This window comes from Pleurodeles waltl, chromosome 4_2 (genome assembly GCF_031143425.1).
Source record: "Pleurodeles waltl isolate 20211129_DDA chromosome 4_2, aPleWal1.hap1.20221129, whole genome shotgun sequence".
Taxonomy (NCBI): Eukaryota; Metazoa; Chordata; class Amphibia; order Caudata; family Salamandridae; genus Pleurodeles; species Pleurodeles waltl.
Genome location: NC_090443.1, coordinates 307,347,980 through 307,367,374, shown reverse-complemented (window position 1 = coordinate 307,367,374; position 19,395 = coordinate 307,347,980). Strand labels below are relative to the sequence as shown.

Genomic DNA, 19,395 nt, shown 5'->3' with positions numbered 1-19,395 from the left:
GCCTGGCCCAGGATGGCAGAACAAAGAACTTCCTCTGAGAGAGGGTGTGACACCCTCTCCCTTTGGAAAATGGTGTGAAGGCAGGGGAGGAGTAGCCTCCCCCAGCCTCTGGAAATGCTTTGTTGGGCACAGATGTGCCCAATTCTGCATAAGCCAGTCTACACCGGTTCAGGGACCCCTTAGCCCCTGCTCTGGCGCGAAACTGGACAAAGGAAAGGGGAGTGACCACTCCCCTGACCTGCACCTCCCCTGGGAGGTGTCCAGAGCTCCTCCAGTGTGCTCCAGACCTCTGCCATCTTGGAAACAGAGGTGCTGCTGGCACACTGGACTGCTCTGAGTGGCCAGTGCCACCAGGTGACGTCAGAGACTCCTTGTGATAGGCTCCTTCAGGTGTTAGTAGCCTTTCCTCTCTCCTAGGTAGCCAAACCCTCTTTTCTGGCTATTTAGGGTCTCTGTCTCTGGGGAAACTTTAGATAACGAATGCATGAGCTCAGCCGAGTTCCTCTGCAACTCTCGCTTCACCTTCTGATAAGGAAACGACCGCTGACCGCGCTGGAAGCCTGCAAACCTGCAACATAGTAGCAAAGACGACTACTGCAACTCTGTAACGCTGATCCTGCCGCCTTCTCGACTGTTTTCCTGCTTGTGCATGCTGTGGGGGTAGCCTGCCTCCTCTCTGCACCAGAAGCTCCGAAGAAATCTCCCGTGGGTCGACGGAATCTTCCCCCTGCAACCGCAGGCACCAAAAAGCTGCATCACCGGTCCCTTGGGTCTCCTCTCAGCACGACGAGCGAGGTCCCTCGAATCCAGCGACTCTGTCCAAGTGACCCCCACAGTCCAGTGACTCTTCAGCCCAAGTTTGGTGGAGGTAAGTCCTTGCCTCACCTCGCTGGGCTGCATTGCTGGGAACCGCGACTTTGCAGCTACTCCGGCCCCTGTGCACTTCCGGCGGAAATCCTTCGTGCACAGCCAAGCCTGGGTCCACGGCACTCTAACCTGCATTGCACGACTTTCTAAGTTGGTCTCCGGCGACGTGGGACTCCTTTGTGCAACTTCAGCGAGCACCGTTTCACGCATCCTCGTAGTGCCGGTTTCTGGCACTTCTCCGGGTGCTACCTGCTTCAGTGAGGGCTCTTTGTCTTGCTCGACGTCCCCTCTCTCTGCAGGTCCAATTTGCGACCTCCTGGTCCCTCCTGGGCCCCAGCAGCGTCCAAAAACGCCAAACGCACGATTTGCGTGTAGCAAGGCTTGTTGGCGTCCTTCCGGCGGGAAAACACTTCTGCATGACTCTCCAAGGCGAGAGGGATCCGTCCACCAAAGGGGAAGTCTCTAGCCCTTTTCGTTCCTGCAGAAACCTCAGCTTCTTCTGTCCAGTCGAAGCTTCTTTGCACCCGCAGCTGGCATTTCCTGGGCATCTGCCCATCTCCGACTTGCTTGTGACTTTTGGACTTGGTCCCCTTGTTCCACAGGTACCCTAGATTGGAAATCCACAGTTGTTGCATTGCTGGTTTGTGTCTTTCCTGCATTATTCCTCTAACACGACTCTTTTGTCCTTAGGGGAACTTTAGTGCACTTTGCACTCACTTTTCAGGGTCTTGGGGAGGGTTATTTTTCTAACTCTCACTATTGTCTAATAGTCCCAGCGACCCTCTACAAGGTCACATAGGTTTGGGGTCCATTCGTGGTTCGCATTCCACTTTTGGAGTATATGGTTTGTGTTGCCCCTATCCCTATGTTTCCCCATTGCATCCTATTGTAACTATACATTGTTTGCACTGTTTTCTAAGACTATACTGCATATTTTTGCTATTGTGTATATATATCTTGTGTATATTTCCTATCCTCTCACTGAGGGTACACTCTAAGATACTTTGGCATATTGTCATAAAAATAAAGTACCTTTATTTTTAGTATAACTGTGTATTGTGTTTTCTTATGATATTGTGCATATGACACTAAGTGGTACTGTAATAGCTTCACACGTCTCCTAGTTCAGCCTAAGCTGCTCTGCTAAGCTACCATTATCTATCAGCCTAAGCTGCTAGACACCCTATACACTAATAAGGGATAACTGGGCCTGGTGCAAGGTGCAAGTACCCCTTGGTACTCACTACAAGCCAGTCCAGCCTCCTACATTGGTTGTGCAGTGGTGGGATAAGTGCTTGAGACTACTTACCACTCTTGTCATTGTACTTTTCATAAGAGAAAAATATACAAAACAAGGTCAGTGTATATACACATAGCCAAAAAGTTTTGCATTTCCTCTTTTCACTCTTTTCTAAGTGCTGAAAAGTACTCCTAAACTTTCAAAAAGTTCTTAAAGTTTAAAAAGTTTTTTCTGACTTTCCAAAAAGTTCTGAAAACTTTTTTCTCTTTTTCTATCACTTTAACTCTCTCTAAAAAATGTCTGGCACAGGAAAAATTGTTGAACTGTCCAAACTTGCATATGATCACCTTAGCTGGAAAGGAGCAAGGAGTCTCTGCATAGAGAGAGGTTTGAGTGTAGGGAAGAATCCTTCTTTAGAACTGTTAATTAATATGCTTAGAGTACAGGATAAGGCCATAAGTGCCCAATCTGTAGAAAAAGTAGCTAATGGTTCTCAATCTGATCCAGGGACTCCCCCAGGAAAAGGTTCAGGAAAGAAACTTCTCAGCCTGCCCATTACTAGACAGTCTAGCATAGTTGGTACAGAGGTTGAATCACACCATACTAATGGTGTGCTCTCACATTATACTGGTAGCCAAGCTGTTAGGGTGCCCTCTGTAAGGGACAGGTCTCCTTCTGTTCATTCCCATCATACCTCTGTATCTAGAAATGTCCCTCCCACCCACCCTGATGACAGATTGTTAGAAAGGGAGCTCAATAGATTGAGAGTGGAACAAACCAGACTGAAGCTCAAGAAGCAACAGCTGGATTTGGATAGACAATCTTTAGAAGTAGAGAGGGAAAGACAGAAGTTGGGTTTAGAAACCCATGGTGGCAGCAGAAGTATTCCCCATAGTCATCCTGCAAAAGAGCATGATTCCAGGAATCTGCACAAGATAGTTCCCCCTTATAAGGAGGGGGATGACATTAACAAGTGGTTTGCTGCACTTGAGAGGGCCTGTGCTGTACAGGATGTCCCTCAAAAGCAGTGGGTTGCTATCCTATGGCTATCATTTACTGGAAAAGGTAGGGATAGGCTCCTTACTGTAAAAGAAAATGATGCTAATAATTTCCAAGTTCTTAAGAATGCACTCCTGGATGGTTATGGCTTAACCACTGAACAGTACAGGATAAAGTTCAGAGAGACCAAAAAGGAGTCTTCACAAGACTGGGTTGATTTCATTGACCAGGCAGTGAAGGCCTTGGAGGGGTGGTTACATGGCAGTAAAGTTACTGATTATGACAGCCTGTATAACTTGATCCTGAGAGAGCATATTCTTAATAATTGTGTGTCTGATTTGGTGCACCAGTACTTGGTGGACTCTGATCTGACCTCTCCCCAAGAATTGGGAAAGAAGGCAGACAAATGGGTCAGAACAAGAGTGAACAGAAAAGTTCATACAGGGGGTGACAAAGATGGCAACAAAAAGAAGGATGGTAAGTCTTCTGACAAGGGTGGGGACAAATCTAAAAATGAGTCTTCATCAGGCCCACAAAAACACTTTGGTGGGGGTGGTGGGTCCAAATCCTCCTTTAATCAGAACAAGGAAAAGAAACCATGGTGCTATTTATGTAAAATAAAAGGCCATTGGACAACAGATCCCAGTTGTCCAAAGAAAGGCACCACAGCTCCTACCACTACAACCCCTACTGCTACACCTAGTGTCCCTACTAATAGCAGTGGTGGTGGGAGCAAACCTACTAATAGCCAATCCAAGGGAGTAGCTGGGCTCACTTTTGGGAATTTAGTTGGGGTTGGTCTGATTAGGGAGACCACAGAGGCTACTTTAGTCTCTGAAGGGGCTATTGATTTAGCCACTTTGGTTGCTTGCCCCCATAACTTGGAGAAGTACAAGCAACTAACCCTAATAAATGGTGTTGAGGTCCAGGCCTACAGGGACACAGGTGCCAGTGTCACAATGGTGATTGAGAAACTGGTGCACCCTGAACAACACATACTTGGACACCAGTACCAAGTAACCGATGCTCACAACATAACACAAAGCCACCCCATGGCTGTTGTAAATCTCAACTGGGGGGGGGTAACTGGTCCAAAGAAAGTTGTGGTAGCTTCAGATTTACCTGTAGACTGTCTATTAGGGAATGATTTGGAGACATCAGCTTGGTCAGATGTGGAGTTGGAGGCCCATGCAGCAATGCTGGGCATCCCAGGGCATATTTTTGCTTTGACAAGGGCTCAGGCCAAAAAGCAAAAAGGACAGGGAAGCTTGGATCCTGGAACAATGGACCAAGTGCTCCCTAAAGCTAGGGCTAGTAGAAGCAAACCACTTCCTACTATCCCTCCCTCTACAGTGGATTCTACTTCTGAGGAAGAAGAATTCCCTCCCTGTGCAGAACCTACACCAGAGGAGCTGGAAGCAGATACTGCTGAGCTTTTGGGTGAAGGGGGGCCTGCCAGGGAGGAGCTGAGTGTGGCACAGCAAACCTGTCCCACATTAGAGGGTCTCAGACAGCAAGCTGTCAAACAGGCTAATGGGGATGTCAGTGACTCTCACAGAGTTTACTGGGAGGACAACCTCTTGTACACTGAGCATAGGGATCCTAAACCTGGAGCTGCCAGGAGATTAGTGATTCCTCAGGAGTACAGAAAGTTCCTCCTAACACTGGCACATGACATTCCCCTAGCTGGGCACCTGGGTCAAATGAAAACTTGGGACAGATTGGTTCCATTGTTTCATTGGCCTAGGATGTCTGAGGACACAAAGGAATTTTGTAAGTCCTGTGAAACCTGTCAAGCCAGTGGCAAGACAGGTGGCACTCCAAAGGCACCCCTTATCCCACTGCCTGTGGTTGGGGTTCCCTTTGAAAGGGTAGGGGTTGACATAGTTGGCCCCCTTGACCCTCCTACTGCTTCAGGCAATAGGTTTATCTTGGTGGTAGTGGACCATGCCACAAGATATCCTGAAGCAATTCCTTTAAGGACCACTACAGCTCCTGCAGTGGCAAAGGCCCACCTGGGAATATTTTCCAGGGTGGGCTTCCCAAAGGAAGTAGTATCAGACAGAGGAAGCAATTTCATTTCTGCATACTTAAAGGCCATGTGGAAGGAGTGTGGTGTAACTTACAAGTTCACAACACCCTATCATCCACAAACAAATGGACTGGTGGAGAGATTTAATAAAACTCTCAAAGGCATGATTATGGGTCTCCCTGAAAAACTCTGCAGGAGATGGGATATCCTTCTACCATGCCTCCTTTTTGCCTACAGGGAGGTACCCCAGAAAGGAGTGGGCTTCAGCCCCTTTGAACTTCTTTTTGGACACCCTGTTAGGGGTCCACTCACACTTGTAAAGGAGGGTTGGGAACAACCTTTAAAAGCTCCTAAGCAGGATATTGTGGACTATGTACTTGGCCTCAGATCAAGGATGGCTGAGTACATGAAAAAGGCCAGTAAAAACCTTCAGGCCAGCCAAGAGCTCCAGAAGCAATGGCATGATCAGAAGGCTGTTTTGGTTCAGTACCAACCAGGGCAGAAAGTGTGGGTCTTGGAGCCTGTGGCCCCAAGAGCACTCCAAGATAAATGGAGTGGTCCCCACACAATTGTTGAAAAGAAGGGTGAAGTCACCTACTTGGTTGACTTAGGCACTGCCAGGAGTCCCCTTAGGGTGCTCCATGTCAACCGCCTGAAACCCTACTATGACAGGGCTGATCTCACCCTGCTCATGGCAACAGATGAGGGACAGGAAGAAGACAGTGATCCTCTACCTGATCTCTTCTCTTCCACAGAACAAGATGCTCTTGTGGAAGGTGTAGTTTTGGCTGATTGTCTTACTGCTGAGCAGAAAGATAATTGCATAAATCTCCTAGGACAATTTTCAGAACTCTTCTCCATTGTGCCAGGCACCACTTCTTGGTGTGAGCACACTATAGATACTGGAGACAGTTTACCTGTCAAAAGTAAGATCTATAGGCAGCCTGACCATGTCAGGGACTGCATAAAGCAAGAAGTTCAGAAAATGTTGGAACTAGGAGTGGTTGAGCACTCTGACAGTCCACGGGCTTCTCCTGTGGTACTGGTACCAAAACCCAATTCTAAAGATGGAAAGAAGGAAATGAGGTTTTGTGTAGACTATAGAGGTCTCAACTTGGTAACCAAAACTGATGCTCACCCTATACCCAGGGCAGATGAGCTTATAGATACACTGGCATCTGCCAAGTATCTAAGCACTTTTGATTTGACTGCAGGGTATTGGCAGATCAAATTGTCAGAAGATGCTAAACCTAAGACTGCATTTTCTACCATTGGAGGACATTACCAGTTTACTGTAATGCCTTTTGGTTTGAAAAATGCACCTGCCACTTTTCAGAGGTTGGTGAACACAGTCCTGCAAGGGCTGGAAGCTTTCAGTGCAGCATATTTGGATGATATAGCTGTCTTTAGCTCCAGCTGGGATGATCACCTGGTCCACCTATGGAAAGTTTTGGAGGCCCTGAAAAAGGCAGGCCTCACTATCAAGGCTTCAAAGTGCCAGATAGGGCAGGGTAAGGTGGTTTATCTGGGACACCTTGTTGGTGGGGAACAGATTGCACCACTTCAGGGGAAAATCCAAACTATTATTGATTGGGTTCCACCTACCACTCAGACTCAGGTGAGAGCCTTCCTAGGCCTCACTGGGTATTACAGGAGGTTCATTAAGAACTATGGCTCCATTGCAGCCCCTCTTAATGACCTCACATCAAAGAAAATGCCTAAAAAGGTATTATGGACAGCAAACTGTCAGAAAGCTTTTGAGGAGCTGAAGCAGGCCATGTGCTCTGCACCTGTCCTGAAAAGCCCTTGTTACTCTAAAAAATTCTATGTCCAGACTGATGCATCTGAATTAGGAGTAGGGGCAGTCCTATCACAACTTAATTCTGAGGGCCAGGATCAACCTGTTGCTTTTATTAGTAGGAGGTTGACCCCTAGAGAAAAGCGTTGGTCTGCCATTGAGAGGGAGGCCTTTGCTGTGGTCTGGGCTCTGAAGAAGTTGAGGCCATACCTGTTTGGTACTCACTTCATTGTTCAGACAGACCACAAACCTCTACTTTGGCTAAAACAAATGAAAGGTGAAAATCCTAAATTGTTGAGGTGGTCCATATCCCTACAGGGAATGGACTATACAGTGGAACATAGACCTGGGAGTAGCCACTCCAATGCAGATGGACTCTCCAGATATTTCCACTTAGACAATGAAGACTCATCAGGTAATGGCTAGTCTTATTGTCCTTCGTTTGGGGGGGGGGGGTTGTGTAGGAAAGTACCATCTTGCCTGGCATGTTACCCCCATTTTTCACTGTATATATGTTGTTTTAGTTGTATGTGTCACTGGGACCCTGGTAACCCAGGGCCCCAGTGCTCATAAGTGTGCCTGAATGTGTTACCTGTGTAGTGACTAACTGTCTCACTGAGGCTCTGCTAATCAGAACCTCAGTGGTTATGCTCTCTCATTTCTTTCCAAATTGTCACTGACAGGCTAGTGACCATTTTTACCAATTTACATTGGCTTACTGGAACACCCTTATAATTCCCTAGTATATGGTACTGAGGTACCCAGGGTATTGGGGTTCCAGGAGATCCCTATGGGCTGCAGCATTTCTTTTGCCACCCATAGGGAGCTCAGACAATTCTTACACAGGCCTGCCACTGCAGCCTGAGTGAAATAACGTCCACGTTATTTCACAGCCATTTTACACTGCACTTAAGTAACTTATAAGTCACCTATATGTCTAACCTTTACCTGGTAAAGGTTAGGTGCAAAGTTACTTAGTGTGAGGGCACGCTGGCACTAGCCAAGGTGCCCCCACATTGTTCAGAGCCAATTCCCTGAACTTTGTGAGTGCGGGGACACCATTACACGCGTGCACTACATATAGGTCACTACCTATATGTAGCTTCACCATGGTAACTCCGAATATGGCCATGTAACATGTCTATGATCATGGAATTGCCCCCTCTATGCCATCCTGGCATTGTTGGTACAATTCCATGATCCCAGTGGTCTGTAGCACAGACCCTGGTACTGCCAGACTGCCCTTCCTGGGGTTTCACTGCAGCTGCTGCTGCTGCCAACCCCTCAGACAGGCATCTGCCCTCCTGGGGTCCAGCCAGGCCTGGCCCAGGATGGGAGAACAAAGAACTTCCTCTGAGAGAGGGTGTGACACCCTCTCCCTTTGGAAAATGATGTGAAGGCAGGGGAGGAGTAGCCTCCCCCAGCCTCTGGAAATGCTTTGTTGGGCACAGATGTGCCCAATTCTGCATAAGCCAGTCTACACCGGTTCAGGGACCCCTTAGCCCCTGCTCTGGCGCGAAACTGGACAAAGGAAAGGGGAGTGACCACTCCCCTGACCTGCACCTCCCCTGGGAGGTGTCCAGAGCTCCTCCAGTGTGCTCCAGACCTCTGCCATCTTGGAAACAGAGGCGCTGCTTGCACACTGGACTGCTCTGAGTGGCCAGTGCCACCAGGTGACGTCAGAGACTCCTTGTGATAGGCTCCTTCAGGTGTTAGTAGCCTTTCCTCTCTCCTAGGTAGCCAAACCCTCTTTTCTGTCTATTTAGGGTCTCTGTCTCTGGGGAAACTTTAGATAACGAATGCATGAGCTCAGCCGAGTTCCTCTGCATCTCTCTCTTCACCTTCTGATAAGGAAACGACCGCTGACCGCGCTGGAAACCTGCAAACCTGCAACATAGTAGCAAAGACGACTACTGCAACTCTGTAAAGCTGATCCTGCCGCCTTCTCGACTGTTTTCCTGCTTGTGCATGCTGTGGGGGTAGCCTGCCTCCTCTCTGCACCAGAAGCTCCGAAGAAATCTCCCGTGGGTCGACGGAATCTTCCCCCTGCAACCGCAGGCACCAAAAAGCTGCATCACCGGTCCCTTGGGTCTCCTCTCAGCACGACGAGCGAGGTCCCTCGAATCCAGCGACTCTGTCCAAGTGACCCCCACAGTCCAGTGACTCTTCAGCCCAAGTTTGGTGGAGGTAAGTCCTTGCCTCACCTCGCTGGGCTGCATTGCTGGGAACCGCGACTTTGCAGCTACTCCGGCCCCTGTGCACTTCCGGCGGAAATCCTTTGTGCACAGCCAAGCCTGGGTCCACGGCACTCTAACCTGCATTGCACGACTTTCTAAGTTGGTCTCCGGCGACGTGGGACTCCTTTGTGCAACTTCGGCGAGCACCGTTTCACGCATCCTCGTAGTGCCGGTTTCTGGCACTTCTCCGGGTGCTACCTGCTTCAGTGAGGGCTCTTTGTCTTGCTCGACATCCCCTCTCTCTGCAGGTCCAATTTGCGACCTCCTGGTCCCTCCTGGGCCCCAGCAGCGTCCAAAAACGCCAAACGCACGATTTGCGTGTAGCAAGGCTTGTTGGCGTCCTTCCGGCGGGAAAACACTTCTGCACGACTCTCCAAGGCGAGAGGGATCCGTCCACCAAAGGGGAAGTCTCTAGCCCTTTTCGTTCCTGCAGAAACCTCAGCTTCTTCTGTCCAGTCGAAGCTTTTTTGCACCCGCAGCTGGCATTTCCTGGGCATCTGCCCATCTCCGACTTGCTTGTGACTTTTGGACTTGGTCCCCTTGTTCCACAGGTACCCTAGATTGGAAATCCACAGTTGTTGCATTGCTGGTTTGTGTCTTTCCTGCATTATTCCTCTAACACGACTCTTTTGTCCTTAGGGGAACTTTAGTGCACTTTGCACTCACTTTTCAGGGTCTTGGGGAGGGTTATTTTGCTAACTCTCACTATTGTCTAATAGTCCCAGCGACCCTCTACAAGGTCACATAGGTTTGGGGTCCATTCGTGGTTCGCATTCCACTTTTGGAGTATATGGTTTGTGTTGCCCCTATCCCTATGTTTCCCCATTGCATCCTATTGTAACTATACATTGTTTGCACTGTTTTCTAAGACTATACTGCATATTTTTGCTATTGTGTATATTTCCTATCCTCTCACTGAGGGTACACTCTAAGATACTTTGGCATATTGTCATAAAAATAAAGTACCTTTATTTTTAGTATAACTGTGTATTGTGTTTTCTTATGATATTGTGCATATGACACTAAGTGGTACTGTAATAGCTTCACACGTCTCCTAGTTCAGCCTAAGCTGCTCTGCTAAGCTACCATTATCTATCAGCCTAAGCTGCTAGACACCCTATACCCTAATAAGGGATAACTGGGCCTGGTGCAAGGTGCAAGTACCCCTTGGTACTCACTACAAGCCAGTCCAGCCTCCTACACTCATCCACAGCTACCTCTAGAGAGCCTGGCTTCTATACACTGCCTACACTACACTAATAAGGGATAACTGAACCTGGTATAAGGTGTACGTACCACAGATACCCACTACACACCAGGCCGGCCTCCCACAATTTCGGCTTGACAAGAGGAACCTCTTGCTAGGCCTAAACCTTCCCTTTTTATACATGTAAGGCACCCCCTAAGGTGGGACACATATGACCCACAGCACAGGGTGCAATGTATTTAAAAGGCAGGACATTAACTTTTATGTTTTACATGCCCTGGTAGTGAAAAACTCCCAAATTTGTTTTTTCACTACTGTAAGGAGGACTATCCCTCACCTAGGATAACATTGAGATTAATTTAATACATCTTTTACGTGTAATTCCGAACTGCAAAGAAATAGACTTTTCAAGTTTGGTGTCTCTGGACTCACAATTTAAAATTATAACTTATGGTAAAGTCGGATTTTAAATTGCAGTCATGAAAATGCCACTTTTAGAAAGTTGGCATTTTCTTACTGTAGCTATTTGCTGCCTGAGGCATGTATCCAATACACATCTGGAGTGGGGTGACAGCTGAGCTTGTGTATTCCCTCTAGACAGCCACACACAAAGGGAGCTTAGGTGTGCCTGATGGTCCATCCACAGCCTGATCTTTAGCAAGATCGGAGGGAGGAGCTGGCACACCTGAATGGGCAGTGTGTCTCCCCTCACAAGGAGCTGCATTCTTCTGGGAGCCAGATCTGAAAGGAAGGCCGTCTTTGCACTCCAAATACCTTTCTTTGATGTCTCCCTCACTTTAAAGAGACACAACTGGGTATAAGTACTGGACCTCTGACACCACCAAGTCAGTACACGTCTGGACCTGTGGCTACTCTGCCAGAAAGAAGGACTGCTGTGCTGCCACAAGGTCTGTCACTCTGCTGAGCTGCTACTCTACTGGACACCTGCTTTGCTGAGCTAACCTGCTGCCTGCTGTCCTCTGGCCTTGGACTGAGAATGACTGGACCTGCATCTCTACGAGCTAGAACCCTGAGTGACTCCAGCGGCCAGCTGACTGGTCTCCTGTTTTCTGAAGGCTCAGGGACACAAAATACTTCATTTCATCCTGCTAAAGCATCCCGACTTTGCTTGCTACAAGTCTTGCCCTGCCAAGTGATGACAACCCAGTCATGAGCAATTGGAAATAGGTATAAAGTGCTGCTTCAACCAGAATGTACGCATCCTCATTGGAACTGGGGCATTGTCACCTTTGCATGAGTCAGAACCAAGGCATCCTTGTCATTGCGTGGGGTGGATCAGGGGCATTGCCCTCAACACCGGTGTGTCACCTTCGGAATCGACGCAACACCTACTGTGGGAGCAGCGCATCGCATTCAGAACCAGCACACCACACCTGAAACCACTGCATCCCTGCAGTTGCATGGAGAAAATCAACACATCTTGTCCACTGCGTGGTTCAACACCGCTACATCGCTTGGACTGCACCTTGCACTTTTATTGACGACAACGCATCCCAGATCTAGGTACTCTGGTTCAGCGGACCCAAGTGGGTCTCTGTATCCGGCCCACACTCTATCGCGGTTGCCTGAATGTTTGACTTTGCCCTGGTCCGACACGACCACATATCTCATTCCAGTGCTTATTGCTTTTAAGCACTATTTTACATTATTATTTAACAGTTCATAACTCAAGTTTTTGTTGTTTTGGTCCAGTTTTATTGATAAAATTAAGCTCTATTATTCTAACTAGGTATGGTGTATTTTAGTGTGGTATTTGCACTTTTATTATTTAAAGTGTTGCTCAAGTACCTTACGCATTGCCTCTTAATGCAAAAGAGAAAGAGCAACCAGGGCACTCCACAATAATCAGTCCGAGATATATAAAGTTGCAGAAAATGCTTTAATCCTTAATGCTGGGAAAATCCAATAAGTGCTCAGTGAAAATTATGTCCATATGTTAGGAAAGGCATATCAGAGTAGAGAAACAGCCAACACGTGTTTTGTCCAACGGACTTTTTCAAGGCTGAAAATGTAAACAAATAGGAACTCTTAAAAGTAATAACTACCATCCTGGTAGGTACAATAAACAAAGATATACCTAATTAAAATTAAAGTTGCAGCAAAAAGATTACTGAATAGAATGCATGGAACTTCGACATGCAAGCATGGTCTAAATAGAGATACTCCCATTACTGAAGAGTTGAGCACGCAGAAAAGGAAAAATGCCACCCTGGCAAAGGCGGTGGATTAAGGCCAGAGATGAGAAAATAAAGTTTATATTAACAATTGAAGAAGTGAAGAGATACCACGTGAATAGTGAGTGCAGACAACAGTCTGATTAACAGACAACAACAATAGAAAGAACAGTGGAAAAAACGGGAAATAGTGCGCATGCTATATACAGAAGTGGGACAACCAATGCCCATAGAAATTGTCCACAATAAAACTAAAGTGAGCCAACCAATTCTCAGAGTCATTATGAAAAAACATAAGCTGCGGTTCTATATTTCAGAGAGGCAACACCAAAAATGTGTAAAAGGGAAACGGTGAAAGAGAAAGAGGCAAATGTTTTTCTACCAAACAAACATGAGTAGTTCAGCAGAGAGTAGAGCCGTCCCTTGCAGTATGGGGAAAGAAGTGGTTTTCCAAAATGGTATAGATTGTAGGCATTGAGAATATCCGAAATTAGGATAACTCTGTGCAGGAGGCCAAAATTAGACCCCGCCTGTAATTAAGAAAAAGGAATAAACACATATAGCAGGCGAAAAAATAATTAAGCAAGGCCATGTGAATATATATGGCATAACCCATGGTAGCTAAATAAAAGGAGCGTCACTGGACGATGCAGGAAATCGTGTATGAAAGAGAAAAAGAGCAGAAAGATGGCCTGCCATGTAGGCCAAACCGGCCAAGAGCCATGTCCAAAACTAATGTAGCAGAACGCGTAAAAGGAAACCAAATGAGCAGTAACCCAAAATGATATCAAAACCCAAACTCCTAGGGCAGCTGTTAATATAAGCGGAGTAGTCGACAGGATGTAGACATCCCGGTTATATAGGGTCTTAGGCTCCGTTAGTGTGACCAAATTCGAGAGTTAAAAAACACGAGAAATACTATACAGGTAAAAAGTATCTCCCTTCACGTGTCTCCCTTTCCCCAAAAGTCGGCCTATGTTAGGAGAATGCAAAAAAAAGGCAGCATAAAGTATTCTCCCTTACCTGTACTCTCCAGGAATCCGAGAGTCAGGAAACACAAGAACGTGTCTGTTTAATTGCAGCGCATGATAACGCTGCAGTATTCATAAGAAACATGCCCCAGTGAGTGTCAGCATCTAAATACGCGCACTCTTCCAACGAAATAGAAGAAGGACCCGAAATCTCCGGAGAGATGAAACGAGCATACTCTACTCGACTTTCATGTAAGGAAACGGGCCCCATGTTGGAAGTGAAAAACGGTGTGGCAAGTCAGTCTTTGCAAAACAAAAACACATCAGAAAATGTGAAATAATTAGTATAGAAAAACGAGCGGGAGTTAGATTTCCTCCAATGACAGTGTGCCCGTCGACAGAGTGTTAAGTGAAAAAGATCCCTTAACCCGAATTTTATAGAAAAAGACCAAGAGAGACACTGAGTGGAAACAGAGTTTCATACATAAAGAAATCCGATTGCATATGACAATAAACAACAATATATAAGAAACAAAGCCACTATGTATATAGTACAAAGAAATTTACATATAGATTGTTTAAAGGAAATTCAATCATTTTTGGCCCTGATACAGGGTACTATTATGTATTTATATGATATACATAGGAGAGAGAGAGAAGACAACAAGCAAAAAACAAAGTTCCATAGGCAGACAATAAGATTATATCAAAGGTTAGAGAAATACATGGAGGTCCTTGTGGATGTTAAGGCCCTGTTCTACCGCTCGTAGTTTTATGATCCATCTGCTTTCAAGACGTCTTAGGGCCAAAGTTCAGTTGCCTCCACGAGGTGTCTTGTTTAGGGAGTCAATCCCATAGATAGAAATGTCCAAGACTTCTCTGTGTCCATGTGTCTCATTGTAATGAGTCGCAAAAGGATAATTGGTGTTTGATGATCGAATGGCACTCAGGTGTTCTTGTATCCTCTCTTTTAGTGGTCGGATGGTGTGTAGGAGGCTGGACTGGCTTGTAGTGAGTACCAAGGGGTACTTACACCTTGTACCAGGCCCAGGTGTCCCTTATTAGTGTATAGGGGTGTCTAGCATCTTAGGCTGATAGAAAAGGTAGCTTAGCAGAGCAGCTTAGGCTGAACTAGGAGACGAGTGAAGCTCCTACAGTACCACTAGTGTCATATGCACAATATCATAAGAAAACACAATACACAGATATACTAAAAATAAAGGTACTTTATTTTTATGACAATATGCCAAAGTATCTCAGTGAGTACCATCACTATGAGGATAGCAAATATACACAAGATATATGTACACAATAACAAAATATGCAGTAATAGCAATAGAAAACAGTGCAAACAATGTATAGTCACAATAGAATGCAATGGGGGCACATAGGGATAGGGGCAACACAAACCATATACTCTAGAAGTGGAATGCGAACCACGTATGGACCCCAAACCTATGTGACCTTGTAGAGGGTCGCTGGGACTGTAAGAAAACAGTGAGGGTTAGAAAAATAGCCCACCCCAAGACCCTGAAAAGTGGGTGCCAAGTGCACCTAAGTTCCCCAAAGAGCACAGAAGTCGTGATAGGGGAATTCTGCAGGAAAGACCAACACCAACAACTCTCCCAGGGAAGGTGCAGGTCAGGGGAGTGGTCACTCCCCTTTCCTTTGTCCAGTTTCGCGCCAGAGCAGGGCTGAGGGATCCCTGAACCGGTGTAGACTGGCTTATGCAGAAATGGGCACCATCTGTGCCCATGAAAGCATTTCCAGAGGCTGGGGAGGCTACTCCTCCCCTGCCTTAACACCTTTTTCCAAAGGGAGAGGGTGTAACACCCTCTCTCTGAGGGAGTCCTTTGTTCTGCTTTCCTGGGCCAAGCCTGGCTGGACCCCAGGAGGGCAGAAACCTGTCTGAGGGGTTGGCAGCAGCAGCAGTGAAACCCCTGAAAAGGCAGTTTGGCAGTACCCGGGTCTGTGCTAGAGACCCGGGGAATCATGGGATTGTCTCCCCAATACCAGGATGGCATTGATGGGACAATTCCATGATCTTAGACATGTTACATGGCCATATTCGGAGTTACCATTGTGAAGCTACACATAGGTATTGACCTATATGTAGTGCACGCGTGTAATGGTGTCCCCGCACTCACAAAGTCCGGGGAATTGGCCCTGAACAATGTGGGGGCACCTTGGCTAGTGCCAGGGTGCCCACACACTAAGTAACTTAGCACCCAACCTTTACCAGGTAAAGGTTAGACATATAGGTGACTTATAAGTTACTTAAGTGCAGTGTAAAATGGCTGTGAAATAACGTGGACGTTATTTCACTCAGGCTGCAGTGGCAGGCCTGTGCAAGAATTGTCAGAGCTCCCTATGGGTGGCAAAAGAAATGCTGCAGCCCATAGGGATCTCCTGGAACCCCAATACCCTGGGTACCTCAGTACCATATACTAGGGGATTATAAGGGTGTTCCAGTATGCCAATGTAAATTGGTAAAATTGGTCACTAGCCTGTTAGTGACAATTTGGAAAGAAGTGAGAGAGCATAACCACTGAGGTTCTGATTAGCAGAGCCTCAGTGAGACAGTTAGTCATAACACAGGTAACACATACAGGGAACACTTATGAGCACTGGGGCCCTGGCTGGCAGGGTCCCAGTGACACATACAACTAAAACAACATATATACAGTGAAATATGGGGGTAACATGCCAGGCAAGATGGTACTTTCCTACATGGTGCTTCCAACATAAATGAGCCCACACATACAAACAATGCAATAAACTACAAAACTTGAATTGCAATTAATGAAATGGTTACGTTTGTGTGTAACCTGAGTATTGTATTGGAAACTCACTGTCTTGTTTTTAATATACCTACAAATGGTACAATGGCCACATCTGTATGTGCCTGGTGGTGGTTTCGGCAACCAGGTATCCCTACTTTCTGGTGGCATGAAGCTATGACATAACTGGTCCCGTAGGGTGGTACCCCTCTTGTAAATGATGCTAGGTTTTACAGTAAGACCATTCTTTAGTATATCATCCGTTAGTAGTAATGACCAATGTTTACGTATGGTACCAAAGACTTGGGAGCTCAATGCACTATGTTTAATAACAAGAGAGATATGTTTGTGTGAACTAGCCCTCCTTGAGTTGGTAAGTAAAGTGGAACGTTTAGTTTTCATAATCATATTGCAGGCTTTATTGAGAGTCTGTGAGTGATAGCCTCTATAGGTGAAACGTAGTTTCATGTTATGCAGTTCTTTTCGGAACACTTGTTCCTCGCTACAGTTGCGGCGGATCCTCGTGCTTTCCCCATATGCAATGGCATTGATTTGGTGCTTAGGATGTGAGCTGGTGGCATGCAGCACAGCATTGCATGCTGTAGGTTTTCTGAACAGTTTGGTGCAAATTTTACCCTGTTTAATGTATATGGTGAGGTCCAGGAAGTTGATGGGGGACTGACTGGCCTCATGGGTAAACTTGATATTGAAAGTGTTATTATTTAGATGCTCTGTGAAAAGTGTTAAAGAAGGTGCATCGCCTGACCAAAAACACTAAGATGTCATCAATATACCTGCCCCAGTACAAAATGTGTTGTGACAGGGATGGGGGGCAGGAGCGCCACACATGTGTTTTTTCCAAGTACCCCATATATAGATTGGCATAAGATGGCGAGAACTTAGCCCCCATGGCCACTCCTTGTATCTGACGGTACCAACACCCATTGTGCAAGAAGATGTTATTGTCCAGGACCACACTTATCAGGTCCAAAAGCATATTGGTGTGATCTAGTGAAGAGGCATCCCTGGTGTCCAGGTAGTGTTGAATGGCAGAGAGACCCTCAACTCTTGGGATGCTAGTGTATAATGAAGTGATATCCAATGTTACTAGGTAATGGCCCTCCGTCCAGTCAAAATCTGCAATTTTACACAGTAAGACCTTGGTGTCCCTGATGTAAGAGGGTAGGTTCTGGACAAAAGGCTGGAGGAAGATGTCAATGTATTCCGACAATTTCTCCGTAGGGGAGCCAATGGCGGAAATAATGGGTCTACCAGGGGGAAAGTGGCCCGTTTTGTGTATCTTCGGTAGAATATACATACATGGTGAAGTAGGTGTACTGTTGTACAGATATTTAAACTCCATATCAGATATCAAATCAAGATTTAGAAAAGTTTGAAGTTTCTGTAGAATGCATCTATTGACTACCGACATGGGGTTAGAGGTAAGTTTGAGATATGCAGGCCTACCGGCCTGTCTCCCGAGTGGAAAAACCTGCAACAAGCGACGTATCCAACAGGGACCAGCGACCTCTGAAGCCTCAGAGGACTGCCCTGACCCCCAGGACCAAGAAACTCCAGTGAGCAGCGGCTCTGCTCAAAAACAGCTACATCTTTACAAAAAAGAAGCAACTTCCAAAGAACTCACTCTTCGCCCCCGGCTCGAGATCCAGAGAACAAACACCAGAGGGAGGACTCCCTGGTGACTGCGATCCCGTGAGTAGCCCAAGACGACCGCACTGGACCCCCACAGCGACGCCTGCAGAGAGAATCCAGAGGCTCCCCCTGACCGCGACTGCCTGTTACAAGGGACCCGCCTCCTGGACCAAGCACTGCACCCGCAGCCACCGGGACCTGAAGGAACTGAACCTCAGTGCAGGAGTGACCCCCAGGCGACCCTCTGCCTAGCCCAGGTGGTGGCTGTCCCAAGAAGCCCCCCCTGTGCCTGCCTGCACCGTTAGAGTGACCCCCCCGGGTCCCTCCATTGAATCCCATTGAAAACCCGACGCCTGCTTTGCACACTGCACCCAGCCGCCCCTGTTCTGCTGAAGGTGTGTTTTGTGTGCCTACTTGTGCCCCCCCCCCAGTGCTCTACAAAACCCTCCTGGTCTGCCCCCCGAGGACGCAGGTACTTACCTGGACTGGAACCGGAGTACCCCTGTTCTCCATAGGTACCTATGTGTTTTGGGCACCTCTTTGACCTCTGCACCTGACCAGCCCTGAGCTGCTGGTGTTGTAACTTTGGGGTTGCCTTGAACCCCCAACGGAGGGCTGCCTATGCCAAGGAACTGAGACTTATAAGTGTTTTGCTTACCTCACAATCTAACCATTACTTACCTCTCCCAGGAACTGTTGATTTTTGCATTGTGTCTACTTTTAAAATAACTTATTGCCATTTTAACAAAGACTGTATATGATATTGCTTTAATTCAAAGTTCCTAACTTACCTGTGTGGAGTGCCTTGCATTTTATGTATTTACTTCAAATCTTGAACTTGTGGTTCTAAAAATAAACTAAGGAAAGATATTTTTCCATAGAAAAACCTATTGGCCTGGAGTAAGTCTTCGAGTGTGTGTTCCTCATTTATTGCCTGTGTGTGTACAACAAATGCTTAACACTACCCTCTGATAAGCCTACTGCTCGACCACACTACCACAAAATAGAGCATTAGAATTATCTAATTTTGCCACTATCTGACCTCTAAGGGGAACCCTTGGACTCTGAAACAGTATATACAGAGCCAACTTCCTACATTGGTGGATCAGCAGCATTTGCTGGACTACTCAGCCAATACCTGATCACACGACTAAATTCCCAAAATTGTGATTAGAAACTGATTTTTGAAATTTGAACTATTTTTCTAAAAATTTTAAAGTCCTGCTAGTGCCTTGTGTAAGTCCCTGTTAGGACTTCTTTTAGAGTTTAAAAGTTTGTAAAAGTTTGGATTTAAGTTCTAGAAGTAGTTTTTAGATTCTTAAAAGTTATCCCAACTTTTAGAGAAATAATGTCTAGCACAGATGGGATGGTGGTGGAACGCAACCTCACCCCTTACCTGCATCTAGGGATGTCAGA

General features: G+C 46.6%; 1 long non-coding RNA gene across 1 annotated transcript in view; it reads right to left on the bottom strand.

The window, feature by feature from the left end:
* Nucleotides 1-13,708, bottom strand: part of LOC138294130 (uncharacterized) — a 115,328-nt gene extending 101,620 nt beyond the window's left edge. Inside the window, exon 1 of the long non-coding RNA XR_011203211.1 lies at nt 13,599-13,708. This is a non-coding gene — a long non-coding RNA (uncharacterized lncRNA). The remainder of the gene's footprint in view (nt 1-13,598) is intronic.
* Between the last annotated feature and the right edge of the window lie 5,687 nt (nt 13,709-19,395).